General features: G+C 45.0%; 1 protein-coding gene across 4 annotated transcripts in view; it reads right to left on the bottom strand.

The window, feature by feature from the left end:
• Window positions 1–27,008, bottom strand: part of LPAR4 (lysophosphatidic acid receptor 4) — a 94,720-nt gene that overhangs the window by 10,942 nt on the left and 56,770 nt on the right. The window contains exon 1 of one of the 4 annotated variants that reach the window (XM_040405722.1): window positions 21,623–22,066. The exons of the other annotated variants lie outside the window; for them this stretch is intronic. The gene's annotated coding sequence lies outside the window, so the exon portion shown is untranslated. Of the gene's footprint in view, window positions 1–21,622; window positions 22,067–27,008 lie in introns of those variants that run through there. 4 annotated transcript variants of the gene reach the window in all.

Here is a 27,008-nt window from a genome sequence, read left to right as displayed (position 1 = left end):
GTCTCCAACCGTCCCTACATCTAAGCATGGATGTTGTAAAGAGACTTCCCAGGAAAATGGTGCTATATGCACGTAGCGCCGTCAGATTATTTTCCACTGTACATCAGAACCCATTCTCACCATTTCTTACATTAATATTTACGGATTCACTCTTCTTAAGAGCCTGGTTACGAAATAACTTCCCATAATAGAAAGTGCTTTGCTAGATAGGGCAGCACGTGTGATTTTTAATAAGGGTATGACCGCATTTACCGAAAAAAAAATCCGCAGTAGACCTGGCGTAATTATACAGCAGATGGATATTGAATTCTCCCCGAAAATGACACAGCAGGAAATGGTGCAGATTTGTTGCAGACTCAACCCTCTACATTAGGCCTCATGCATACGACTGCATTTTTTATCCCTGTCCGAACCAAATTTGTTGCAGATTGCACATGGGCCCATTCATTTCTATTAGGTCTCATGCACGGGCACTATCCGTGCGGCTGCCTCAAACGGATCCGGACCCATTCAGGTTGATAACGTCCGCACCGCAAAAAAAGTAGTGGTACGGAGAGAAATCCCACGAAAACACTGTGTGGCTTCCATGGAGTTCCGTTCCGCACCGCACCTTCCGGATCGCGGACCCATTTGAGCGAATGGGTCCGCATCTGTGATGCGGTGTGCACACGGCCGTTGCCCGTATATAGCGGACCAGCCGTTTGCAGGTGGCAATACGGGCACGGCTTGTGTGCATGAGCCCCAAGATGAAATCCATGTGCGTTTCACAAATAGAACATGTCTTATTCTTGTCCATACAGCGGACAAGAATAGTCATTTCTAGTAATGGGAATCAGAAAGGGCCTAATTATTATTTATCCGCCATAAAGAGGTTGCGTCATGGAGATGAACCCCTCGAAAATGAAGCTGGCAGGTCTGGCTCCCACCCCCTGATGAGAAGCTGCCCCTAGGTATAATTTTTCACGACATGGTTGGCATTCATAGATAGCCGCTCTGTAAGAGCGTATCTCCTTTGGTATGTAGAAGAGGGTCCTAAGCAGGACACCCCCTCTCCGAGGCTCTGCAAGGTCCATATTGTCCTAGTTTTGCAAGACAGGAGCCGTGATCTTGAGACAGCAGCTTTAATATCATATAGATTCCTTATAGAACATTAAAGGGTTTTGTGAGACTTAAATACTGATGACCTATCCTCTGGATACTCCTGGGACCCCCGCGACCTTCTTCCTGCTCACCAGGCACAGCGCCGTACATTGTATAGCGGCTGTGATTGGTACTTCAATGGGGCTGAGCTGCGCCCAGGCCATGTGTCCAATGAACGTGATGTCACATGGCTTATTTTACAGGGATGCTCAACCTGCGGCCCTCCAGCTGTTGTAAACTTCAACTCCCACGATGCCCTTCTGTAGGATGATAGTTGTAGGCCGTCAGGGAATGGTGGGAGTTGTAGTTTTGCAACAGCTGGAGGGCCAAAGGTTGAGCATGCCTGGCTTAGAAAAAGCTGGAGAAGGTCACGGCGCTGGTGCCTTCTCAAACAGCTGGTCAGCGGGGTCCTGGGTGTCGGACGCCCCACTGATCTGGATAGGTCATCAGTATCAAAGTATCGGAAAACCCTTTTAATGCCTCATGCACACGACCATTTCCATGGTGTGGTCTACAAAATACAGATACCTTCCATGTGCAATACACATTTTTGTCACTCCCATTACTAGAAATTACTATTCTTTTCTGTAATACGAGCAAGAATAGGTCATGTTCTATCATTTGCGGAATGGACATACAGATGCAGACAGCATGCGGGTTACTGTACATACATGCGCTGTCCGTTTTTTTTTGTGGCTCCATATAAATTACTAGGTTCGTAAATAATAGGCAAAAAATAAATAAATATGTAGATTGGATACAAGTGCAAAATAAGGCCGTGTGTATTGAAGCCTTAAACTGGATCAGTTTGGTCAGAAACGTAACCTGAAGGCCCTGTGCCCCAAATCAATATCTGTAGCAGGGCTCGTGACCGGCCGTTTAGATTACTCATGTCTTCTTCTATACCTTTGGGTCCTCTCACCATGGCCCAGGTGTGACTCTGCTATTGCCATGGCAAATATGCGGTACCACCTTTGGCTGTTTTAGTAACTACTTGGAGTCCCCATGTAATAACAATTCTGGAACATCTATTCTTACCACTATTCCTGTATTATTCCTGCTAGAAGTTTATGAACGAATTGTCAGCATCTTGCAGTAACGGTACAGATGGACAGTACCAGTTTGGGGGGGGGGGGGGGTGTCCCTGCACAGTCTGACACTGGCAGCACTGATTGGACAGAGTCAGACACATGCGCTACTGGTAACACCCACCAGTACCTTTCCTGCAGGCTGCTGGTGATTTGTAAACTTCTAGCAGGAATAATACAGGAATGGCACAACAGAGTCATAAGAATAGATGCTTCAGAATTCTTATTACATGGGGAATGCAAGTATTCACTAAAACGGACATGTCTCACCTCTGTGAGGTAATTAGCATCAAGGGGAGATTTAAAACTGGCATAAAGGAAAACCAGCTTAGTTGTCCATAGCAACCAATCAGATTCCACCTTTCATTTTTCAGAGCTCCTTTTGAAAATGAAAGGTGGAATCTGATTGGTTGCTATGGGCAACTAAACCAGTTTTGATTAATCTCCTAAGTCTCTATCGCAAAAAGGCTGGAAAGCCCTGAACTTACTACAAACGCCAGTAACCAGAGCGTACCTGTTAGCGTGGCCGGCACCCAATGTTTACACTGCAAAGCACATTTCACTGTGAATTTGCAGCCCAGGAGAGGCACTTCTGTTAGGGCACGTTCACACGAACGGGTAGCTGGCAATATGGGGGGCGCGGGGGGGGGGGGGGGGGGGGGCTGACACTATGGCTATGGGGTAGCTGGCACTATGGGGGCATTTCTTACTGGCACATTATGGGGGGCACCATGGGGGAGAGGAGCACTATGGGGGTATCTGGGGGCTCTAAAGGGGCTTTTTCTTTTTATTATTGGCACATTATGGGGGGCACTATAGGGGAGAGCGGCACTATGGGGCATCTGGTGTTACTATAGGGGCATTATTTGGGGGGCACTATGGGGAAGTGGGGGCTCTAAAGGGGCCTTTTGTATTGGCACATTATTTGGGGGCACTATGGGGGGAGTGGAGCACTATTGGGGCATATGGTGGCACTAAGAAGGGGCATTTTTTACTGGCACATTGTGGGGGAGAGGAGCACTATAGGGGCATCTGCTGGGGGGCACTAAGAAGGGGCATTTTTTTACTGGCATATTATGGGGAACACTATGGGGAAGGGGGAGAGGAACACTATGAGGGCATTTACTGGGGCACTATATAGGGGTATTTAATACTGGCATACATTTTGGGGACATTAGCTCAACTGCGGGCACTAAGCGGGCGTATTTCATGTACTGTCCTATTATAGGGAGAATTCGTACTACTAGGGGGTATTATGGGGAGCTTTACTACTACTGGGGGGCTATGAGGAACATGATTACTAGGGCACTATAGGGGCATTATTACTACTAAGTCTGCTCTGGCAGAGAATTATTTCTATTGGTGGGATTTTGGGGAGCACTGTTACTTTGGGGGGCACCCTGGCATAGTATCAGCTTAGCACAATTATTTTTGGGGGACTTTATCTTTATACTATTAGTGTCTGGGCGCAGTTATTTTTTTAGAGCACTGTGTGCCAATAATTGTTTAAGGGGGCACTATCTGTGTGGTAGTAGTATTTTCAGGGGAACTGTTTCTGAAGTATAGTATTCGGGGCATAGCGGGTACAGTATTGGGGGCACTATCTGTGTGGTAGTAGTATTTCCAGGGGAACTGTTTCTGCAGTATAGTATTGGGGGCACAGTATTGGGGGCACTATCCGTGTGGTAGTAGTATTTCCAGGGGGACTGTTTCTGCAGTATAGTATTGGGGGTGGCAGGATGGGGTGTTCAGAAGATGTAAAGATGATGGAAATGTGTTTCCCAATCTCTGCAGAGACGGGAGATGGCTGAAAGAGAACGTCTACAACAAAGGTGACATCACTGGATGTAAGAGGTATGGGGCGCTATGTAGGAGAGGAGATGCTCCGGCTCCTCCTCCTGCCATTTGCAGAAGGAGGATTCAGAGCTGGGTGAGGACGGCCAAAGGGGGCAGCAGGCCACGGGCGGGTGGCAGATGGTGGGGAGGAAGGAGAGCGGAGGAGCGTCCTGGCTGTAGCCTGCTGTTTATTGTATAATGTGAAGCAGGCAGTGCAGCCAGGACAGGCCTCCCCTCTCCGTATGATGTGTAGACAGGCCTCAACAATAGAATGTCAGCTGTACAGTGTTTGTTGGGAGTGGCCTATTATATGTAGGAGGGGCTTTTTAATAATGGGCGAGGCTAAAATGGGCCACTTGACTGGATTTGCCCGCCAGGACTAAGGCTGCCAGCCCTCCCCTGGGCCCAACACACGTTTGATCAAAAATGTGCGCAAAGAGCTACTATTTTTTTCATTTATAGTAGGTATAATACCACTTTACTTTAGTATAATCCCCATTTCCCAGTTTTATGTTGTGCTGCCATGCCCGTTTTTTTTCGCTTCCTGCAGGCTAGCTTTATGGATGTGCACCTGCGACTATGAATGTGCTTGTCTAGATTTTCTTGTAGTAAATATGAATACAACACGACCAAGAATAATCGGCCTCATGTCGTCTTTTAGAGGATTCGATGAAAGCTCGTTCAGCGTTGCTGAGCCGTCTATATCCTGTGAGGTCTTTAAGGCATTTCCTGGCCTAGTGTATACTGCAGGGAAGGATCTGTTTTGGATTCAGTTAATTATCTTCACAGAGATGTCTTAAGCAGAACTTCAGCCTGGGGGGGGGAGGGGGCACATGTTCTCTTCAGAACAGAGAAATGTCAGCCAACCCACCAACATGCACCCGCACCCAACAGAAAATTGGCTGGCCACATGTTCTGCTCTCTCCTGACGTCGTAGTAGATGCCCCTTGGATTTTAGTGCAAAAAAAAAATAAAAAATGTAAACAGTAAAATTGTACTATAAAAGTGCGGCCGTTTTTTTTTTTTTACAGGCTTTGTACTTAAACCTGGATTTACATAAGGTAATTGTCGGGTAAATTATGGGGAAGAAACGTTCGTATTTGTGTCGAACGAATCAAATCTGGACTTCGATCCAAATTTCAGGGAAAATGCGATTTGCCGCAAAGCAGAATTTCCTTGTGATTTTCCCTGAATGGCGGTAAAAAAATAAAATAAATACCTACCTCCTCCGTTTGAGCGCGAAGAGCCGGCCACCGCCATCTTGAGTGAAAATCTCACACGAAATCCCATGCGAGGTGACGTATGATGGCACCACGTCAGGCAACGTGATGATGTCATCACGGGCCATACAAGATTTTACGCTACATCTTCAATCAGGATGGAGGCGACTGGCTCTTTGCGGTCAAACGGAGGAGGCAAATATGATTTTTAATTTTATTTTACATTGCATTATTGCTGTCAGATGCCGCGATCAGCTATTAACGCGGCATCTGAGGGGTTCAATGACGGGAAACGGCGCAATCGCCGCTCCCCGTCATTGCACCCACTACTTACAAAGAAACGCGTTTCATGATGAAGTAATTCACCACAAAACAATTTTTTTCATAAAATTCGGAGAAGCAGCCAAATCAAATATTTCAATTCTTCGCTCTAGGGAAAGTATGAACGCTTGTTCTTGATAATCTGCCAGGGTAAAGATGGCGCAGATCTGATGAACGAGCAAAACACTCGTTCATCGGGTAAAATAATTTTGCTGGGCAGCAGGTAGCATTATATAACGATCTGCTGCCCAGAAATAATGGGGGTCATTTACAAAGACCGTCTTTTTCCGACAGCCTTTGTTTCCCCTTTGCGCTAGCGGGCGATGCTGCTAATTTAGGATGAGGCGTGCGCCTCATCATAAATTGGGCACAGCCTCCTGCTATGTGTGCTTGCGAACTTGTGTCCGTGGTAGCAGAATCCATAACGGAATTCTTAGATAACCCGAACCTTGTACACCGAACCTGAAAACACAAGTTTACTTATTCCTACTTGTATACCTTTGGCTACATGCACACAAATGGGTCCGCAAAAAATGTGTGCTATCCGCATCCGTATGTCCGATCCGTAGCCACGCAAAAAATAATGTCTTATTCTTGTCTGCTTTAGGCATGGTTACAATGGATCCGCAAAAAAAATTAAAATAAAACGGATGGCATACGGATATCATCAATTTTTTGGGGCGGATCTGCAATTTGCGGACCGCAAAACACATATGGTCGTGTGCATGTAGCCTAAAACTGAGAAAAAGATAAGTAACATGATGGGGTTGATGACGCAGATCCGGCTTGGCCCCTGCCACTCCCAAGTGTCGAGGACAGTGTAAAGATGCATATGCAACAAAATATTGTCACATGGGCGTTTAAAAAGTGGCATAAATTGATCTTGCAACTTTTGGGTCTTTAAACCCAAAACGGACATAAGGATGTTAGTAAATGACTCTGTAGCGATAGCATCCCCAGACAATGGAGGCGATTACAGTATGTAAATGCAGCTCTCACCTCCACTCACCAGCAGGTTCCTTCCCGATAACTGCCTGCTCTGTCTGTGTGATTGCAGCAAGTAGCAAATATGAGCTATTATCTGGTGGAATCAGCAGAAGATCTAATGCATTTAGGGTTCTCCAATGAACTGCATAACTGCAGCCAGCATGAAGCCTTTAAAGAGGACCTTCCACTACAATTAGAAAATCTAAACTAAGTATACAGACATGGAGAGCGGCGCCCAGGGATCTCCCTGCACTTACCATTATCCCTGGGCGCCGCTCCGTTCTCCCGGTATAGGCTCCGGTATCTTCATATGTTCGGCTCAACTGGGTGGAACCTGCCGGCGTCTCCTTCTCCCAGGCTGGAGAGCTGGCCAATCGCAGCGCTCAGCTCATAGCCTGAGAGAAAAAAAAAAAACTCAGGCTATGAGCTGAGTGCTGCTATTGGCCAGCGCTCCAGCCTGAGAGAAGGAGACGCCGGCAGGCTCCACCCAGTTGAGCCGAACATATGAAGATACCGGAGCCTATACCGGGAGAACGGAGCAGCGCGCAGGGATAATAGTAAGTGCAGGGAGATCCCTGGGCGCCGCTCTCCATGTCTGTATACTTAGTTTAGATTTTTAATTGTAGTGAAAGGTCCTCTCTAAAGGGGTTCTGCACTTTGTTTAAACTGATGATCTGTCCTCTGAGCAGCGCCGCGGCCTTCTCACTGTTTACTGCAGGCCCAGTGACGTCACAACTAGTATTAACTGGCCTGGGCGCGGCTAAGCTCTGTTCACTTGAGTGGAGCTTAGCCCCGCCCAGGCCAGTTGATACTAGTCGTGACGTCACTGGGCCTGCGGCCTGGTGCGCAGCTGCCTTCTCAAATAGCTTATCGCCGGGGGTCCCGGGTGTCGGACCCCCGCCGATCAGATACTGATTATCTATCCAGAGGATAGATCATCAGTTTAAACAAACTGCAGAACACCTTTAAAATTTCCTTTGTAGGTTCCACTCCTGGTTTTGGTAAAATACAGTGTAAGTGGCCTCACTCAGAGGTTGCTACTGTGCAGGATGTGGCAACAATGCCTCCATTTAATAGGTTTCTGACCACATATTTTGGGGGGGAACAAAAAAATATTTTTACTTTACGATAGCCGATAGGAGTGCTAGAGAAAACCGTAGGCTTAAAAGGAGTTATCCAAAGTATAAAACATGCCCCCCCCCCCAATGCCCGGGTCCCTCATATAGATTATACTTACCGCGTTCCCCGACACCCGCGTCGCTACTGATCCCTGCGTGAGATGCAGCGGTTCTGGTGCGGGGATCAGTTGCGACACGGGTGCCGGGGAAGTATAATCTATATGAGGGACCCCGGCACCAGCTAAGTGGCTTTAAAAAAAGTCACAAGCATCGCAAGTGCCTCTTTTTGTGCCGCCCTTGCCACTTTTCCAAAAGGGGGAATAGCTAAGGTGGGAAAGGGGCATGACCAACAGCAGAGACAAATTTATCTTCACTTACACCAGTTTTCTGGTGCAAAAGAAGCCAGAAATCTACGGCAGCTCTGAGCGGTCGTAGATTTCCGGTTAGGCGCACAGACTGCAGGAGGATGTGATGGAGCCTGCGCCTCATGATAAATTAGGCGCATCTTCTGTCAGCACAGGGGATATGAAGACAGGCGCAGAAAGCTCCAGTCTTGATAAATCTCCCCCTATACGTTGTATATGCCAAGGTCATGATGAATATTCAAATCTCCAGATGGCATTGATTCCTGCCTATGACATATGTCTTTAAAAGAGACTGCCTGCCATTGTAAATCTTCTCTTTCTACACCCCAGAGGGTCATTGGGGGGGGATGGGGTGGAGGGTCTTGCCGAGTGCTGCACCACAGCAAAGCCACAAGGACACTCACTGCAAGTAATGGACTCCATGTTCATGCTCTAATGTCCACAATGATTTGGACTTGGTCAAGCAAAACAAAAATCACTTTGAAAGTGGTTTTGAAGTTATAAAGTTAATGAGGGGATATCCCCCTATTCAGGACCCTCATCTATTGATGCAGCTACAATGAGGGTCTATTGCACTGGAGAACCACACATGCATTACACAGACAGCCCACTAATTTCAATTCACACTGTAATATTTCATTTCCCCTGTGGTGGCGCTATGGGGGAATGGAACACTTGCTGCAGTGTTCCTCCAACAGAGCGCTTCATCTCTGTGAACTTGGTGATCAGCCGATTTTCTGGTGCCATTTTTAATCTATAAGAAATTTCCAGAATGGGGAACCCAGGTAAATGAGCAGGAAATGTAATGCTGGAAAATGCCATATAGATACATTTAGCAGTGTCTGTGCCTCAGACAAAGATTGGGACTGGCCTACCAGGATACTAGATGATCCACCAGTTGTCCTTGGCTCTTATGCAGCAATGATCCAGCAGAAGACAACCCCATCCAGAGCAGACTGTGGAGGCAACCACTTGTTGCCAAGGCCTATTTCTAATGGGATGGTTTCTGAAGAGCCTATTAACTAGGGTTTTCCAGAATAAAAAAAATAAATAAAACCTTGGCTGCATCCCGCACGTCCTGTGGGACCTATTGCCTTGCAATGGAGCTCAGCTCAATTGAAGAGAATGTAGCAGAGATGCAATAAGACCTACAACCTAAAAACAGGGGTGGCTGGGTCCAACTCCCGGGCATTCCCACAAAGCAGCTGTTCGAGGAAGTTAAAACGTTCAAAGCTCTGGTGAGCGTTGCAGCCTCTTCACAGATTACCAAGCACAGCGCCCGCCGCCTTCCATTGTATAGTGACTGTGCTTGGTATTGCAGATCGGCCACATTCATGAGACTGAGCTGCACCTTGGCCATGTGACCGATGAACGTGACGTCACTGATCGGGGAAGAGGCCTAAACATTCATGGAGAGCCTCAGACTGTTCTAAGTATAGGCCATCTATATGAAAAGCCTAGGGAACCGCTTTAACCTTTACTTTTAAGCCAACGACCACATAGCCTGCTTGCTCTTGCAGACCCCCCCCCCCCCCCCACTTCTTCACACCTCTACCCTACTCTACCACAGCAGGAAGATACATTTGTGAAGAGCTCTTGACACAAACTTGTCTCACAGCGGTGCAACATCTAGGACATGCTGCATGAGTGATGAGTCCCTGAAGTATTTGTGTCCACCATTAACTGCAAAGATGTGTAAAAAATGCAGTCACCATATCTATTTTACGGTCTACAAACCACTGATCAGCAAAACATGGATACCAGCTGTCTGCATCCCGCACGTCCTGCGAGACCTATTGTAAAACTGCCTAATCTTGTCATCAAAATGGATAAGAGGACATGTTCTATAATTTGCGGAACTGCCATATAGATGTGGGTAGCACACAGATGACATCCGTGTGCTGTCTGCAATTTTTGAGGCCCCATAGAAACGAACAGGCCTGCGTGTGATCCAAAAAATGCGGATTGGATGCGGGCGGACCAAAAATACAGTCGTATGAATGCTCTCTAACAGGCAGGAACCATCTTGGTTTTTCACAGAAGCAGTGCCACACATCCCCTAGCAGGGGCAGACTGGGAACTTAAAGTGGCTCTGGAAAAAAACTAAAAAGGGTCCCATGTTGTTGGCGGACAGAAATTGACAGAAGGCAGGACAACATGAGTAGGCAGGGACAACAGAAGTGGGCAGGACCAGCAATAACATAGTTCAGCACAAAATACTGCCCAAGCTGAACCAGATGTCACAGTGCAGCACAAAATACCACTGTCTTGTCGCAGTATTCAACTGTATCACTGTCCGGAGAAAGGTGATGCAATTGAATTCAGGAGGTGCAAAAAGTACCTGATGCTCCTACATTAATTAATGCTGAGAGCATCAGAATGTTGTGTACCAGGCTGGTGACCGTAAGGAGGTCTCAGATGGCCCCACTGGGCATAGGCTCACCCCTTTCCTAGAATAGTTTAAAAAAAATAAAAATAAATACAGTCATCAAAATGGATTGGGTGTAAAGCTTTGCGCTGAACCACCGGGGCAAAGAGCAAATTTGGCCTTACAGATGTTCTGCCATGAAACCTTCTGCCAGTCATGAGAAACATGAGATGAGATGTAAAGTACTATAAACGCGTCTTTATCTCAGTGTAAAGTCATGGTTATATGATGATTTCTACTAATTTCTACTGATTTCCACTAAACAGAGATGAGCTTGAGAAGAAACATCTTGACATCTTTGGCACATTCTTGAATGTCAGTTTTTGTGATAAACTTGGAGAATATACAGATGCTGGAGAAGAAGACCTCTGCTCTATCTAGAGCAATAAAAAAAGAGATTGGCCTGCTAGATGTTATTCTTGTCCATTAAAGGGGTATTCCCATCATAAGCGTCCAATAGATGAGGGTCCCACCATTAGTGTACATCTCCATAGAAACAGCTAATTTCCACAGAAGTGAATGGCGACATCTCCATTTATTATCAGATGTGATGAGATGGCCAGCAGCCAGAAGATGAACCAGCGTCTATCAGACATTTGTGGAACATAATTTGGATAAGCCATAAATGTCTAAGATGGAGAGAGAGATCTGGAAAATCCTTTTACCCGTAGGTGTAATCATCACTTGTAGAACCTAAGTACCGAACAGAAGATCAGATGCAGAATTAAGTTGAAGCCGATAGAAGGAAAGGACCACATGGCCGCCTTACATATTTGCTCAATAGACATGAGATCTTTCTGCCCAAGAGGTGGAAATTGCCCGCATAAAATGTTTTCTAATAGAGAGAGGCAGAGAAATTCCAGATGAAGTGTAAGCTAGGCTAGCGAGCTTTTAAAAGCTACCTTGCTCTTATTTACACCTTATTAAAGGACAAATAGAACAGAGGATTTTCTCCAATCTCTGGATACTTCTAAGTAATTTAAAAGACATCTAGACAGTGGAACTCCCTTTCTTCCTAATTTTTTGGGATCATCAAAAAAGGTTGGAAGCACTATCTCCTGGAGATATATTTTGATGGAACTTTTGGTAAAAATGAAGGATCTGGTTTAAGAACTACATTATCATCAAAAATTGACATAAAAGGGGGATTGATAGAGATAGCCTGGATCTCACTGATTCTTCTTGCAGAGGTTAAAGCCACCAATATAACTAAATTGAATGTAAGAAGCTTTAAAAGAAGTCTTTTATCTATACTGATCTTTATAGAACATTAACACCATTATCAGCATTATAGTCCCCATATTGGAATGCTACTTACAGTTTAGCTGTCCGTCGCTTATTTTCTCCAAAAACACTTTTAATTCAATATGCAAATTAGGTCTGAAGGTGCCCAGGGGCAGCGTTCAAGCGGCCGGTGCCCAGGCCCCTCGTCACTAAGTCTCTGATTGTATTGAATCTGATCCCCAAAAAAAAAAAATATCGAAGAATTTTTTCTAAATCCTGGCATAGATCGACAGTCACGATTTTTCTACTTTTTAACAAGGTAGATACTAGTGCTTCTGAAAACCCCTGTTTTATTAATAGCGCCCTTTCAAATTCCAAGCCATAAAAGGTGCAGACCCCCGACATTCAGATGACAAACTGGACCCTGCAAGAGAAGGCCCGGTAATCTCTGGAAGGATCCAAGGGTCGGTTATCGACATGGATCTTAGAAGGGAGAACCATACCCTCTTTGGACAAAAGGGGGCTATTACAATCATCTTCGCACCCTTGTCTCTGATATTTTTCAGAACTAGAGGAATCCGCTGGAAAGGAGGGAATGCATAACATAAGGGAAAATTCTATTTTAGAAGAAGAGCATCTACCTCATACGGGAACTCCCTCGGATTGAGAGAACAAAATGTTTTAATTTTTTTATTTTCTCTGGTGGCAAAAAGATTGATGAAAGGTAGTCCCCACATCTTGGTTATCTCTGAAAAGACTATTGGATTTAGAGACCATTCCCCATCTTAAATGATGTTGACTCAGGAAATCCTCCTGGAAGTTCTCCTTGCCTCTTATATGGAGAGCAGAAATGTGACTGACCTTCCCTTCCAGGCTTTGAAACAAAAGATTTGCTTCTTTCATGAAGGGAATTGACCTTGTTCCCCCTGATGATTTATGTAAGCAACTGCTGACTGATTGTCCGACATTATCCTTACGTGTTTTGAACGAAAAAAAAAGGCATTGCAGTCTGCAAAGCTAGTCTTACAGCTAAAACGTTTTCTGCACTGGAGACCACCTCCCCTGAATGACTTGATCCAGAAAATGTGCCCCCCACCCAAAGGGGCTGGCATCCGTTGTTAACATTACTGGATTGGCATGATTCCAAGTAACGCTTCGTCCCACCAGGTCAGATCTTTCGAGTCCTTTTGGAGATCACCATCTTTGACTCCAATGAGTTTCCACTCTTTTCTAGTGTAAAAAGGATCTCTGTCTGTAGAACCAGAGCATGGAACTGAGCCAATGCCTACCGCAGGAATACAGGAGGTTAGCGTCCCCAATACTGACATTGCTTTCTGAATAGATAGATTCTGTGAGGATCTTAGCATATTTATTCCTCTGTCAGGAAAACTTTCTGGGCCACTGAATCCAGGAGCAGACCCAAGAACAGCTGACGAGTCTTCGGTATAACGGGATTTCTTTACATTTATCAGCCAACCGAATTCTTTCAAAATGTCTATCACCTTCTGCACTGCCGCCACACAGTCCTGATGAGAGCTTGCTATAAAATCAGAAAACCGTCTAGATATGGTAGGAATATAATATTGTCCTTTCTTATGAATGAGGCTACTTCTGCAATCACCTTTGTGAATATTCTGGGAGCCATAGAAAGGCCGAACGGAAGTGCCTGAAACTGCAGGTGATGAATATACTCCCTGATGACTACTGCAACCCTGAGGAACTGTTGATGCAAGGGGTGTATGGGGATGTGATAATACGCATCCGTCAGGTCTAGGACTGCCATGAAACAATTTGGAAATAGTAAATGGGATAGCAGATTTCACTGCCTCCATTTTGAACTCTATCAGATGAAGGTGTCTGTTTAACTGCTTTAAGTTTATAATAGTGCTAAACAAGTTGTCCGTTTTTTTTTTTACTAGAAAAAGAGCAGAGTAGTATCCCTTTCCGCATTCTTCCACTGGAACTCGGGTTAGCACATGTTTTTCTAATAAATCTAAAACCTCTGACTCTATTGCCGACAAACCTGAAGATGATGCCTGAGCTTTTGAGACTATAAATCTTTGAGGGGGTTTTGTACGAAATCTAGCTGGAAGCCTTCTCCTATGAGCCTTTGGACCCATCCCCCTACTATCTGTTCCCATGCGGAAAGGAAGAGCTTTAACCTTTCTCCCACCGCGCTTCTGGCGTCATTGCTGGGACGGTTTCCCAAAACCTCTGGACCTAGAATTCTGTTTTTTGTCTCTAACTCAACCTCTTCCTCGAAATCCAGCTGAGGAACGAAATTGGCGTCTGGATCTGCAAAAGGAGGTGGTGGAAAACCCAGTTGCCAGACCGGGAAATTTCCTTTTTCTATCTGTGGCTTTCTATTGTAGAAAGGAATAGCCTTTAATAATTTATCTGCGCCTTCAACAGGAAATAAATTCTTTCCCTTCATATCCTCTCCAGAGGATGAGGAATATGGAGAAACGCCTGTCGGCTGCAGACTGTACTTCTGACGACCAGCCTTCTGTAGATTTTTTCTGACGTCTACGGGTTTTTAAGGAAGATTTGACCTCAGATCTGATGAGCAACTTAATATTTTTCAAAAAGGTAGGATATTCCTCTGTCACCGGTTTGTCAATACATTGTTGGCAAAGCTTCTTAGTATAAGAGGAGGATAAGGGACAACTACATAAAGCACATTCTTTATTCTTTCTTTTTGCCAAAAATTTTTTAGGCCTTGTCTAAAAAGAAAGATAGAAATAATTACAATATCAAATCGGTATCAAGTTTGGGCACTTACACCTCTTATTTCAGATTTGAAAAGGTACCAGCACAATTTTGTGTGATCCAGATGGAAGTCAGGTAATTTTTTCCAGCCCAGGACCACGCCGGCCACTGCCAGTATTGTCGCCTTATCACTGCCCTTTCCCCCGGAAGCTATGCGCAATTAAGATGCGAATTCCGGCTAAACTTAAAGTAAGTCACGTGGAACGCACGTCTTACTGGAAGTGACGTCCACCTTTGTTTGTGCTGACTCCACATTTGAACCGCATGTTGGGAAGGCAGCGGAAGTCCTCAATGGTATCTGGTCTCATGTGGTGGAACGCATCACCCCCTCTGGGGCTGCTTCATTACTTCTCCTAACGTCACATGGTCTTACTCCCCTGGAGGGGCACACGCACCTGCTGCAAGAACCTGACCGAGGCCCCGGAACCCCGCCGACTCCTAGGGTCCTGCCAGCCCAACATATGACCCCAGCAGGTATCATTTACCATCTAGCCCTCCAGAACATCTCCGGAACTTCCAGACCAGTGGTACCTGAAAGAAAACTGCAGGTCTCCCACTCCAGGGACAGGAAACCAATGAGGTGGGAGAGAGGCTCCACATTTTTATTCTGCAGGTGTCTTGTCCCTGGGGGCAGATCCACTTTCTCTCTGTGGTGCTGTCGTGGGGGAAGGGAAAAATTTAAGTTCACAGTGCAGATAAATAAATCATATGAAATTGCACAAAATGGGCCCATTTTGTTTCCCCAAAAATTGTGCGACTCTTGTCCATGGACTTTGTCAGGTACTGAGGCTTCGCTTTAAGGGGGCTGAGTTGTACAGTTAGACACTATGCCACATTTCAGCATCACCTGTCAGAAGAATGACTGTTGCTCCAATTTTGGTTAGGTTCTTGAAAATGAAAAGCAGTGAAAGGATGTAATGGGTCACAGTTGATAAGCCACAGTGTATGTGTAGCACAACGTCCAAACATGGTCCTCAACCATAAGCAGATATGTCTCCTTACAAGAGCAGTTGGCAGGGAGCCATCACATTTCCACAGTGGCTTATTGTAGTCCAAGCAGGGGGATGTGATGGTTGAAAACTCATTTAATACTAGGCCATGTTCACAATTATGTAAAAAATGACTGAAAACTACTTTTATGCAAAACTGTAAGCAAAACTTCTTCATGATCTGTTTCAGATGAATTGATCCGTTATAACATGGCTTCGGAAGTTCCTACAGTCTGCAATATCTCCTTGCCAGTGTGTCCTTTAAGAAAAAGGTTAACTGTGACTTGGTCACATGACCCTCCATTAGCAGCCATTTTGTGGACAGGACCTCTATGCGGACAGCAAAAAAGATTTGCCTAAGGCTACATGCACACGAATGTATTTTGTTTCCGTGTCCGTTCCGTTTTTTTTGCGGATAGGATGCGGACCCATTCATTTCAAGGAGTCCGCAAAAAATGCTGACAGCACACAGTGTACTATCCGCATCCGTATGTCCGTTCCGTAGCACCGCAAACAAAATAGAGCATGTCCTGTTCGTGTCCGTTTTGCGGACAAGGATAGGCATTAATACAATGGATACGCAATTTGCGGACCGCAAACCACATTGTGTGCATGTAGCCCAACAAGGGGACATAGCTTATGAAATATAGCAAACGGCACAGAAAATCAACAAAGGCTGAATTAGCAATTGTCATAGAGTCACCTTACATACACATTGGTCACTGGTAGCCAAAAAGTGGCCAACCGCCTTTAACTGCTGATGGTCATTGGATCAGCCTTTGAACTAAGGTCATCGTAATAGTCATATACTCATATTTAGGGATCATGCACATGACCGTTGTCTTTTGTGTAGTCCGCAAATTGCGGATCAGCAAAACACGGACACGGCCATGTGCGTTCCGCACTTTGCAGAATGGAACATCAGACGATAACTGAACGGTCTTATCCTTGTCTGTAATGCAAACAAGAGTAGGACACGTTTAATATATTTGCAGATGCAACAGAATGGACGTACGGATGCGGACAGCGCACAGAGTGCCGTCGCATCTTTTGTGGCCCCATTGAAGTGAATGGAAGGGGCGGGAGAGAAAGCCATTGGCCAACAGCTATATAATGTGTACGGCGACTGTTAGGAGTAAGAAGAAGCGGGCATGGGTGAATCATGAAGATATCCAGGACATGTTTTATATATCCGACCCGTATAAAATTTGGATCAAATGAAACAACACTTGTGTGCATGAGCCCGTGCTCGAGAGCGGAGCCTCTAGGAGTAACGATAACGCCCCCGTTGCTCCTTGAGGCTCATTTGCATATATTAAATATATATATGTTGCATATATTTTTCAATATAATTTAAAGTCTTCAGCATGTCAATTCTGTGTGCGGTTCTTCTGTGCGGATTTCACCTTTTTCTATGCAGTGGCGAGATCTGCAGCAAACCCTCATGTAATCCGCACCAAAAACGCAAGTAACAAATGTGGTTTTGGTGCAGATGAGCACAGAAATCCGAATGGACATTCATGAAGAATTTCTGTAAGACAGCCCACAACCATGTGTAGTCTAAGGGTACTTTCACACTTGCGGCAATGCGGACGCGAACTGATGGCATTTGTCAGACAGATCCGGATGCGGATCCGTCTGACAAATGCCTTGAAATACCGGATCCGTCTATCTGGTGTCATCTGAAAAAATGGTATTTTTTTTCTGCATTTTTAAAAAAAGGTCTGCGCATGCGCAGATCGAAAAGCCAGATCCGTTTTGCCGGAACACTTCATGCCAGATCCGGCACTAATACACGTCAATATAAATTAATGCCGGATCCGGCATTCCGGCAAGTGTTCAGTATTTTTGGTCGGAGAGAAAACTGCGGCACGCTGCAGTTTTTTTTTCTGGTATTGAGCCCCTGCGAGGGAACGCAACTCCGGGAAAGAAAAATGCTATTGTGAAAGTACTCTAACACATGGACATTTTGGCATGGATTTAGAACCGAAATGCAGAGAAATCCCCCCCAAAAAAATAAAAATAAAACACATGCAGAAATTGTGTTTGTAAATCCGCACCCATGTCCATGTAGACTAGGGGTGCTGGAACGCATTTTTTCTGCATGTTCTCTGTGTTTTAAGTGTCATTTTTGCAGAATTTTTTTTGAGCATGCTGGAGCTCTTGGCATATTCACATCACCTTCTCTACACGTGGAAAAACGCTAGTGGGCAAACAAACTCAGGGACATGTTTTAAACATTTTTATGCCAGTGGGGTAAGAAAGTTGCAAATTATGACACACGTACTATTTGTGCTTATTATTTCAAAAGTGGGTCAGGACTCTGTGACCGACAGAAACTGGCATAAATGATAGTTCATATCTAAGGCAACTCATAGCTGGTATAGATCTGAACTTCTTGTGCACGGATTGCCTGGAAGTGCACCCTATCTATTAAGAGGGCTGTGCAAAAAAAAAAACAAAAAAAAAAAAAAACACATGCTAATTCATGCGAGTAATTTGCAACTGTAAACCACGTCTATACATATGAATGAAGTGGTTTCTGCCACTAAAGGTGGATTTACATGGGGCGACTAGAAGTCCATTGTCGGGAAGGAAGCATTCCCTCCCGACAATTCAGTGGAGGAGACTGCGCATTTACATGCAGCAATCACCTCCACAGTATGAGGACGAGGGATCGCCATTGTGATCCATCGTCCTCCTGCAGCTACATTGTTTCTGGACAGCAGATCGCTGTTTAGACGGCACGCTGTGCTGCCCAGTAACGAATATTTACCTGCAAGCGCTGACCATCATTTCACCAGACGAGGGTTTATCTTGTTCATTGGGTGATCAGCTGCACTGTTACATGGGCAGATTTCATGAAGGAGTGTTCGTTCACGATAATCTGCTTGTATGTCGCCCTGTCTAATTCCACCTTTAGCGAATGGATTTCTGCAAGTCCCATTTAGATAGATGAGAGAATAGCAGAAATGTATGGAACAGATCTGCCATGTGCGATTATACTTTAGAAATCTAGAGAAGGGAACCATAGGTTTGACATTCATAGGTCTTAAAAGGGACTGTTCACCCCTGGGGACCTTTTCTGCAGAACCCCCAGCGTGGACAGACCCACAGTGGGAATGACACGTACCTGATCCCCACCACTTGTTTCCGGCTCCATTGCTGCCCCTCAGGTGCCGCAGGTCTGGGAAGCAGCCAGTTGGCCGCCATTCACGTTGCTACTGCAGCCAATGACTGGACACTGCAGTGATGTATCACCCATGCGTCATGTCACTGGGTCACATGTCACCGTGGCAGCCACATGACCTGTGCCAAACTGGATGTTGACACAGGGAGACTCAAAACCTGCAGCACCCGATAGGCAGTGGAGCCATAACCCAGCGGCGAGGATCGGGTAAGAAGGATTCCCACCATGGGTTCAGCCATCCTGGAAGGTCTTGTCCGGGCTTTTACTATTGAAGATCTATCAGGATAGGTCATCAATATCAGATCGGCGAGGGTCCGACACCCGGCACCCCCACCTCTATGAGGAGACGGCGAACGCAGTGCCCATGTGCCGTCTCCTATCCTGTTCACCGCTGCCGTCTATGGCAAAGCAGCGGTGAACAGGAAGAGAGAAGGGAGAGCGCACGTGCGCACACCATCTCCTCATCCAGCTGATCGGCGGGGGCGTCAGGCCTCCACGGATAGGTCGTCAATCGTAAAAGCCTGAACAACCGTTCCTTTAAGACAAGGTCCACAGGGGTTTTATTTAAAACATAGCAAATATATAACTTTTAAAATATTTACATCATCAATTTCCTGGCCGGGCGCTGATACACTGTAGCAGATTATCATGTTCTAATAATAAACAGAATAAAGTCTAAAATGAAAACAAAATTGAAACAATTCCTCATAACACAAACAGGCAGTAGAGCCAGCGCTCCTTGTATATAAACCTACCCAAATCCTGCATTAATGCCCGAGCTCTGCTTTCCTCAATAAACATGTACAATTAATTAACACATTACATTTCTGCTTACAAATGTCAAAGGAATTCCCTCCATCCACCCAGAGTAAAATGCATCTGCTTCCATTATGTCTGACACTCATTAAAATGTGTAAACTGCCCCCTCCCCCCCTCCTCCTCCGCTCGGGCCCCTTCCCCCATCTGAGAGCATTTCTCATCTCTCCTGATGTTTACTCTCCAGCCTCCTGTCCTTCCTCCCCAACATCTGCATCAAAGTTCACAGTTCACTTTAAAAGACCAAGGTCACACCCAAACCCCCATAGAGCTGCTAATGAAGAGGATGTGCCACATCTCATGCACTGGTCATAGTGGTACACAGTATGACACAGGTGGTGAGCATAGCCATCGCAAGTCCATGACTTCTCCTTCGCTTGAGAGGTTTGCAAATAACTTCAGGATTCAATCCATATTTCGTGTCTTTGGCTTTGTAGATCCTAGGCTGCCAAATTGGTCAAAGGGCATGTGGAGCATCTAGAGCACACCATAAAGAACCAGGAGACACCTTCAATGATCCTCAGCGGTGGTGAGACACATGATGATGAACAGATCGCTTGGACCAACTAGACTTCTAATGATCACTAGGAAAGATTATGCCAAATGTAAACTGGCCATGATTTGAATTTTTTTTTTCCTGATTGCCCTTGGTTAGCTTCTATGGAAAAAACGGTTACATTGTATCACATTTTACCCTTGGATTATCCAATAGTAAATCAGGGACTACCGATTCTGCCGTCAATAAATTGACACCAGGACGTGCAAATCAAATCCATAAAGACTAATCTGAGGAGATTATTCCGACCTTGCCGAAACAAGATTTCCTTCCCAAAGACCTTTGCCTCTTTCAACCCTATCCTTAGGGACCCGGCAGCTTATGAACAGACCATCAATCCTGATAGGCTTTTAACTAGCAAGGGCATTGATCTACAACAGCAGACCGCAATATTGTAACGCTGCCTTCCACCCAGATTTCTCGGCGTTTATGCGCCAAAACCTGCATGTCTTTTAAGGCAGATTTGCCCCGATCTCTCTTTTTTGCATTACAAACGGTGAAATCTGCACTAAAAATCCGCAGAAACCACTGACACGCCGCGAATATCAAATTCCGCAAGGAAAATGCAAGCAAGATTGGTCAAATCTCATTCCCATTGCTGGCACCGTATTAGGGCTCATGCACACGATCGTATTTTCTTTCCGTGTCCGTTCAGTTGTTTTTTTTTTGCAGACCGCATGCGGAACCATTCATTTCAATGGGTCTCCAAAAAAATAAATAAAAGGAAGGTAATCCGTGTTCATTGCGTTTCTGTAAGTCCGTATACGCCAAAAAAATAAATATAGAACACTGCGGACAAGGAGAGGACTGTTCTATTAGGGGCCAGCTGTTTTTCCGTTCCGCAAAATACAGAACGCAGGCGGACCTCATCCGTATTTTTTTGCGGATCCGTGTTTTGCACGAGTCCTTAGGCTGCTGAAAAACAGTGCGCAATCTGCAACGTGTGCAAGTAGCTTTAGATTCCCCCACATACAGAAAACATACGCTGGGAAATTGTACAAAGCACAGCAGAGGTTGTAGAGTTATTCCAAACTGGAGTTTACAGGAGTTTGTTAAAATCAACATTGCGTATAGGTGTGGTCAGAAGACTGGACATGGAACTGGTACACTTCAGCTGAGATAGATAGATAGATAGACGATAGATAGATAGACGATAGATAGATAGACGATAGATAGATAGACGATAGATAGATAGGACGATAGATAGATAGGACGATAGATAGATAGGACGATAGATAGATAGGACGATAGATAGATAGGACGATAGATAGATAGGACGATAGATAGATAGGACGATAGATAGATAGGACGATAGATAGATAGGACGATAGATAGATAGGACGATAGATAGATAGACGATAGATAGATAGATAGACGATAGATAGATAGGACGATAGATAGATAGGACGATAGATAGGACGATAGATAGATAGACGATAGATAGATAGATAGATAGACGATAGATAGATAGACGATAGATAGAAGATAGATAGAAGATAGATAGAATCTGCAAAAGGTTCTACAATACAACTGCAAAGGTTTTTTCGGATCTAGGGATGAATCGCAAGAACTTACCCCTATGAGAAACCAGATCCAAAGTTTCCTGTAGCCCAAGGACATATGACAAGAATTAAAAATCCACAGGCATGGCCATGTTTGCAGGAAATGAAGTCTGCGCTGCTTACAGGACAGTTGCCCAGGTTCTTATTCCCCGAAATGAGTTAATCCTCCCAATGTGAAGGCAGCAGCTGTTATCACCAGTCCTTTGTTAGAGGAAGCCCAGGCTGAGCCTTACAAGCAGCATGCCCTGCAGAGGAGACTGCTCAGAAGAATAGGCCTAATGTCTGGGATGGATCTGAGAGCAAGGGGGACCCTTGGGGGTCTCAATAGGAAATGGTTTCTATTGGATGAGGAATATTATTAGACTCAGAGTTCCCTCCCAGTCCCCTGTGCTTTGCCCATTCTTTGCAAACCAATCCCACTCCATAGAGAGTTTATAAAGAGCACTGGCAGGGAAAGCAGCTCCCCCAACAAAAGAGCCCCCATCCCCGGCTCTGCTCCTGGTCAATAAGACCCATTTCCTGCTCAATTAGATAGTAAGTGATGGGATCTCACTGTCCTAAGGAAAAGCAAACAGTAGAACCTGGGTGTATGTAGGGGACGAAGCAAAGCGCTGTTTGTTACTCATTCATTTGGGCTGTATAGGGACTGCTCCTTATGGCATGCTGTAACAATAAGCAGTGCTAGATGGCAAACTCAACTCTGCTACACTGGCAGACATATATCTGTGCGCACAGACCAAAGTTCTCTTAGGGCTCATGCACACGGGCCGTATTTTGTGTTCCGTATACGGAACCATTCATTTTAATGGGTCCGCAAAAGATGCGGACAGTACTGTTGTGCGCTGTCCGCATCCGTTGCTCCGTTGCGTGACCCCGCAAAAATTATGAGGCATGTCCTATTCTTGTCCGTTTTGCGGACAAGTATAGGCATTTCTATAATGGGCCTCCTGTTCCGTTCCACAAATTGCGGAAAGCACACGGGGCGGCATCCGTTTTTTGCGGATCCGCAATTTGCGGACTGCAAAAAACGGCACGGTCGTGTGCATGAGCCCTTAAAGGGGTATTCTGGTTTTTAAAAGTTCACAGGATTCACAGGATAAGGGCTCATGCACACAACCGTTCTGTGCATTGGGAAACGCAATTTGCGGTCCCCAATGCACAGGCAATATCCGTGTGGATGCCGCAGACGGATGCAGACCCGTTCCACTTGAATGGGTCCCTGATCCGTCAGCACCACAATTTTTTTTATAAATAAATAGAACATGTTTTATTTTTTTGCGGTGCAGAGGCACGGAGAGAAACTGCACGGAAGCACTCCGTAGTGCTTCCGTGCCTCCATTCCGCACCAGACCTTTCGGATTGCGGACCCATTCAAGTGAACGGGCCCCACTCGTGAAGCGGTTTGCATGCCGTAATACGGTCCACGGCGGGGAGCATGAGCCCTAACTAAGAGATTAACTATTAACTATTATATCAGTAGGGATCCTCCCGCTAACCCATACCCCTTGGAGCCCCGTAAAATGAACTGAGCGGCAGGTAGAGCATGCGCACCGTCGCTCCATTCATCTCTAAAGGAGTTACGGAAACAGTCGAGTACAGCGCTTGGCTATCTCCAGAACCCCCGTAGAGAGGAATATGCCTGCCAATCCACTCATTTTGGGAGGCTTTGATGGGTACGGGGCACCCGTTCTCCTGATAGGGGATAACTTAACAACTGGAATACCCCTTTAAATCAGCATCCGATAATCCTGCATTTGTTTCCAGCGTGGAATTGCGATATGATGAGAAGTTTCACAAGACCAGGAGCAATAGGCCGAGCAGCTCAGGGAACGGGCTGCGCACCAGTACATGGGTTTAGTGTGACTTTCGCCAGGTTGTCTATACAGAAAAGTGTCGGCTTTGCTTTTTTTTTGGTACAGGCAGATTTTTGGCCTTTATATTATATCCTCAAACACAGGTCTAATGGCACAAACTTATAGCAGAAGACGTGCAACACTGACAGGTATTTGGGGGCGTTTTTCAGCACTTTTATATTTTCTGTGCATGGTGTTTTTTGCACCCGAGTTTCATGTTAACTGAAAGTCTATGGGAAATATGTAAATGCAGAACACAATAGAGTTTTATGCCTAGTGGCGACTTTCTCATGGAGCACCGCCTCCTCTTCAATCAGCTGATCACCGGGGATGCCGCGTATCGGACCACCCCACATCAGATATTGATAATCATTAGGGATGAGCGAACTTCTGTTTTCAAGTTCGGCGTACAAGGTCCGGGATATATCCAAGAATGCCGTTATGGATTCTGCTACCAAAAGTTATGAGACCAGAAGTTCTCTTATTCCTAATAATCATCAAACCCTGAACAACCCCTTTAAGGCTACATGCACACGACCATATGTGTTTTGCGGTCCGCAAAAAAAATATAAAAATAAACGGAGGTCATCCGTATGCCATCCATTTTTTTCTGCGGATCCATTGTAACAATGCCTAAAACGGACAAGAATAGGACATGTTATATATTTTTTTCGGGGCTACGGAACGGACATACGGATGTATGTCTTTGCGGACCCATTGAAATGAATGGGTCTGCATCCTATTCGCAAAAAAAGTGGAACGGACACGGAAACAAAATACGTTCATGTGCATGAGGCCTAAGTCACATGGCCAGTGTCAAAAAGTTTTTGGGCAGGACAGGAGCAAATCGGAGGAATGTCGGGGTCGGAACTTCAGTCCCTGCAAATTTACTAATATGTACGCCTGGAAACAAGAGTACATATTGGCTAAAAACTACGCCAGCCCCAGTTTTTTCACCAGGCGCACAGCTGCCGGAGGATTAGCCAAAATGTGCCCCAATTGGTGGTACTTTTTTTTTTACCACAATAAAAAGCTTTTTTGTTCTTCTCTATATTCATGGAATATTTTATGTTTTTTCTTTAGTAGGAATTTTGTGCTAGCACGTTTAAATGGCGCTTTTTATAGTGGCCTTAGCGGTCACATCTGCTTAACACATGACACATCAGAGCAAAGCAGCTGTGACCGCCGAGGCCTGTGATTAGCCGCAGCATTCATGGACCAAGCCACTTCCTGGTTCTGAATCCTTTCCTTCCGGTCTAAAACGTGAAGCCACATTTTGCGCTTGTAATATTCCAAATATTGGCGCATATTACATGACAGTCTAGACATTATCACATTACTAATCCCGGACAGTGTTCACTTTGTGCAGCTCTGTTCCTGAAGGACCTCAACCCTTAGGCCTCCTGCACACAACCATATCCGTTTTGCGGTCTACAAATCACGGATCCACAAAATACAGATGCAGTTCATGTGCATCCCACCATTTTTTTTTTTTGCGAGAACCAGTGTAAAAAAAGCCTATTCTTGTCCACAAAATGGGCAAAAATAGTGCAGGTTAACTCATTTGCAGCACAGGTGAGACAGGCGAGTTTTTTTTGTGGACCTATAGAAATGAAAGAGTCTGTGTGCAATCCGCAAAAAGTATGGATCAGACACGCACCAAAAATACGATCATGTGCAGGAGGCCTTAGGCTGGTTTCATGTGGCATTGTGCATTCCGGGAAAAACAGTCCATGTGACGGTCATATTTTCCGGTCTTACTGCAGCTTGGCTGACCTGAACTTGCTGCATAACGGTGATCTCCGATACCCAACCATGGGTCTATTGTCCCAGTATGAGTACAATACTGTACAGCGGACCCGTGGTTGCGCTGAAACTTGCAGCATTATAGGTTACTATGAGGCAGTGAGATTGAGTCAGACGAGTCATGGTCAGTCTGGGAAAGGTTACCGTCACACGGTCTATTTTTCTTGGACCATGCACGGCCGTGTGAAACTGGACTTGCAGGTGAGTTTTTTATTTTTTTTACAGTTTACTATGGCTGTTTGATAATCCAGAAGGTCTGTTAAAACAGCACCTGACTGGTCCTTTGATCCTAGATTAAAGGGGTTCTCCGGGCTACAGACATTGATGATCTATTTTCAGGACAGGTCATCAATGTCAGATCGGTGGGGGTCCGACACCCTCATTGGATCTGCTGTTTTGGGCAGTAGCGGCTCCAGAAGCTACACTGTGCAGACAGCTCCTTACGCCGTGTAGTGGCCGCACTGAGGTATTGCAGCTCAGCTCCCATTCAAGTAAACAAAAAAGTTGTGCTGCAGTACGCCAGCTCCAGAAACTACACAGGGTACGAAGCCTTCTGCTTCCGTCCATAAACTGTTAAATTTGTGCTGATGGGACCCCACGGATGTGATAATGATGACCTGTTTTGAGGATAAGTCATTAACGCCTGTGACCCGGAGAACCCCCTTTAAAGAAGATAGATAGTTTCACAAAAATGAGGCAGCACTCCAAAAACGGTGAATTGGTGAGGACCCGTTTATTCATATCTGGAGAGATAGATAGATAGATAGATATAGAGAGATAGATAGATATAGAGAGATAGATATAGAGAGATAGATAGATATAGAGAGATAGATATAGAGAGATAGATAGATATAGAGAGATAGATAGATAGATAGATATAGATAGATATAGAGAGATATAGAGAGATATAGAGAGATAGATAGATAGATAGATAGATATAGAGAGATAGATAGATATAGAGAGATAGATATAGAGAGATAGATATAGAGAGATAGATAGATATAGAGAGATAGATATAGAGAGATAGATATAGAGAGATAGATAGATATAGAGAGATAGATAGATATAGAGAGATAGATAGATAGATAGATAGATAGATATAGAGAGATATAGAGAGATAGAGAGATAGATAGATAGATATAGAGAGATAGATAGATAGATAGATATAGAGAGATAGGAGACTTTTTTCGAGACTTGATTTTGCAGGGACAATAAACTTGTAGAACATCTGTTTTCCTTGTTCCCGAGCTTCATGAACCATTTCCAAACACATTTCCCATAACTCTCTCTGGCACAATGTCAAACTATTGAGGCTTCAGCATCATTTTACTGCCAGATTTTTGCTTTTTCACTCAAATAAAAATATTACACGCAGTTTAATAAACCTCCATATTCATTGTGAAGGCTGGGGCTACATGGTGACTTCTGTCACGTCACAGTTTTTGTTCGGGTAGGTCCGCACAGGACAGACGCCCTATAGATTTGCTACCGCAGACTTGTGTGTGCAGCATTGTATATTATCAGCAAAGTGGAGAAGATTTTAAGAGATCCCATCCACACTAAAAACAATCTGCATTGGAAATCAACAGCATATCAATTTCTGGCGTGGATTTAAATCTTTGCAATGAATAGGGTGAAATTCAAGGCAAATCCACAGAAAACGTTCCACTACAGATTTGTGGCATAAACTGCCACTGTGGCCATTCCCTTAAAGGGGTTGTCTAGGGTCAGAGCTGAACC

The sequence above is a fragment of the Bufo bufo genome, chromosome 8 (assembly GCF_905171765.1).
Source record: "Bufo bufo chromosome 8, aBufBuf1.1, whole genome shotgun sequence".
In the NCBI taxonomy this organism is placed as follows: Eukaryota; Metazoa; Chordata; class Amphibia; order Anura; family Bufonidae; genus Bufo; species Bufo bufo.
This window is presented reverse-complemented; position numbering and strand designations above follow the sequence as displayed.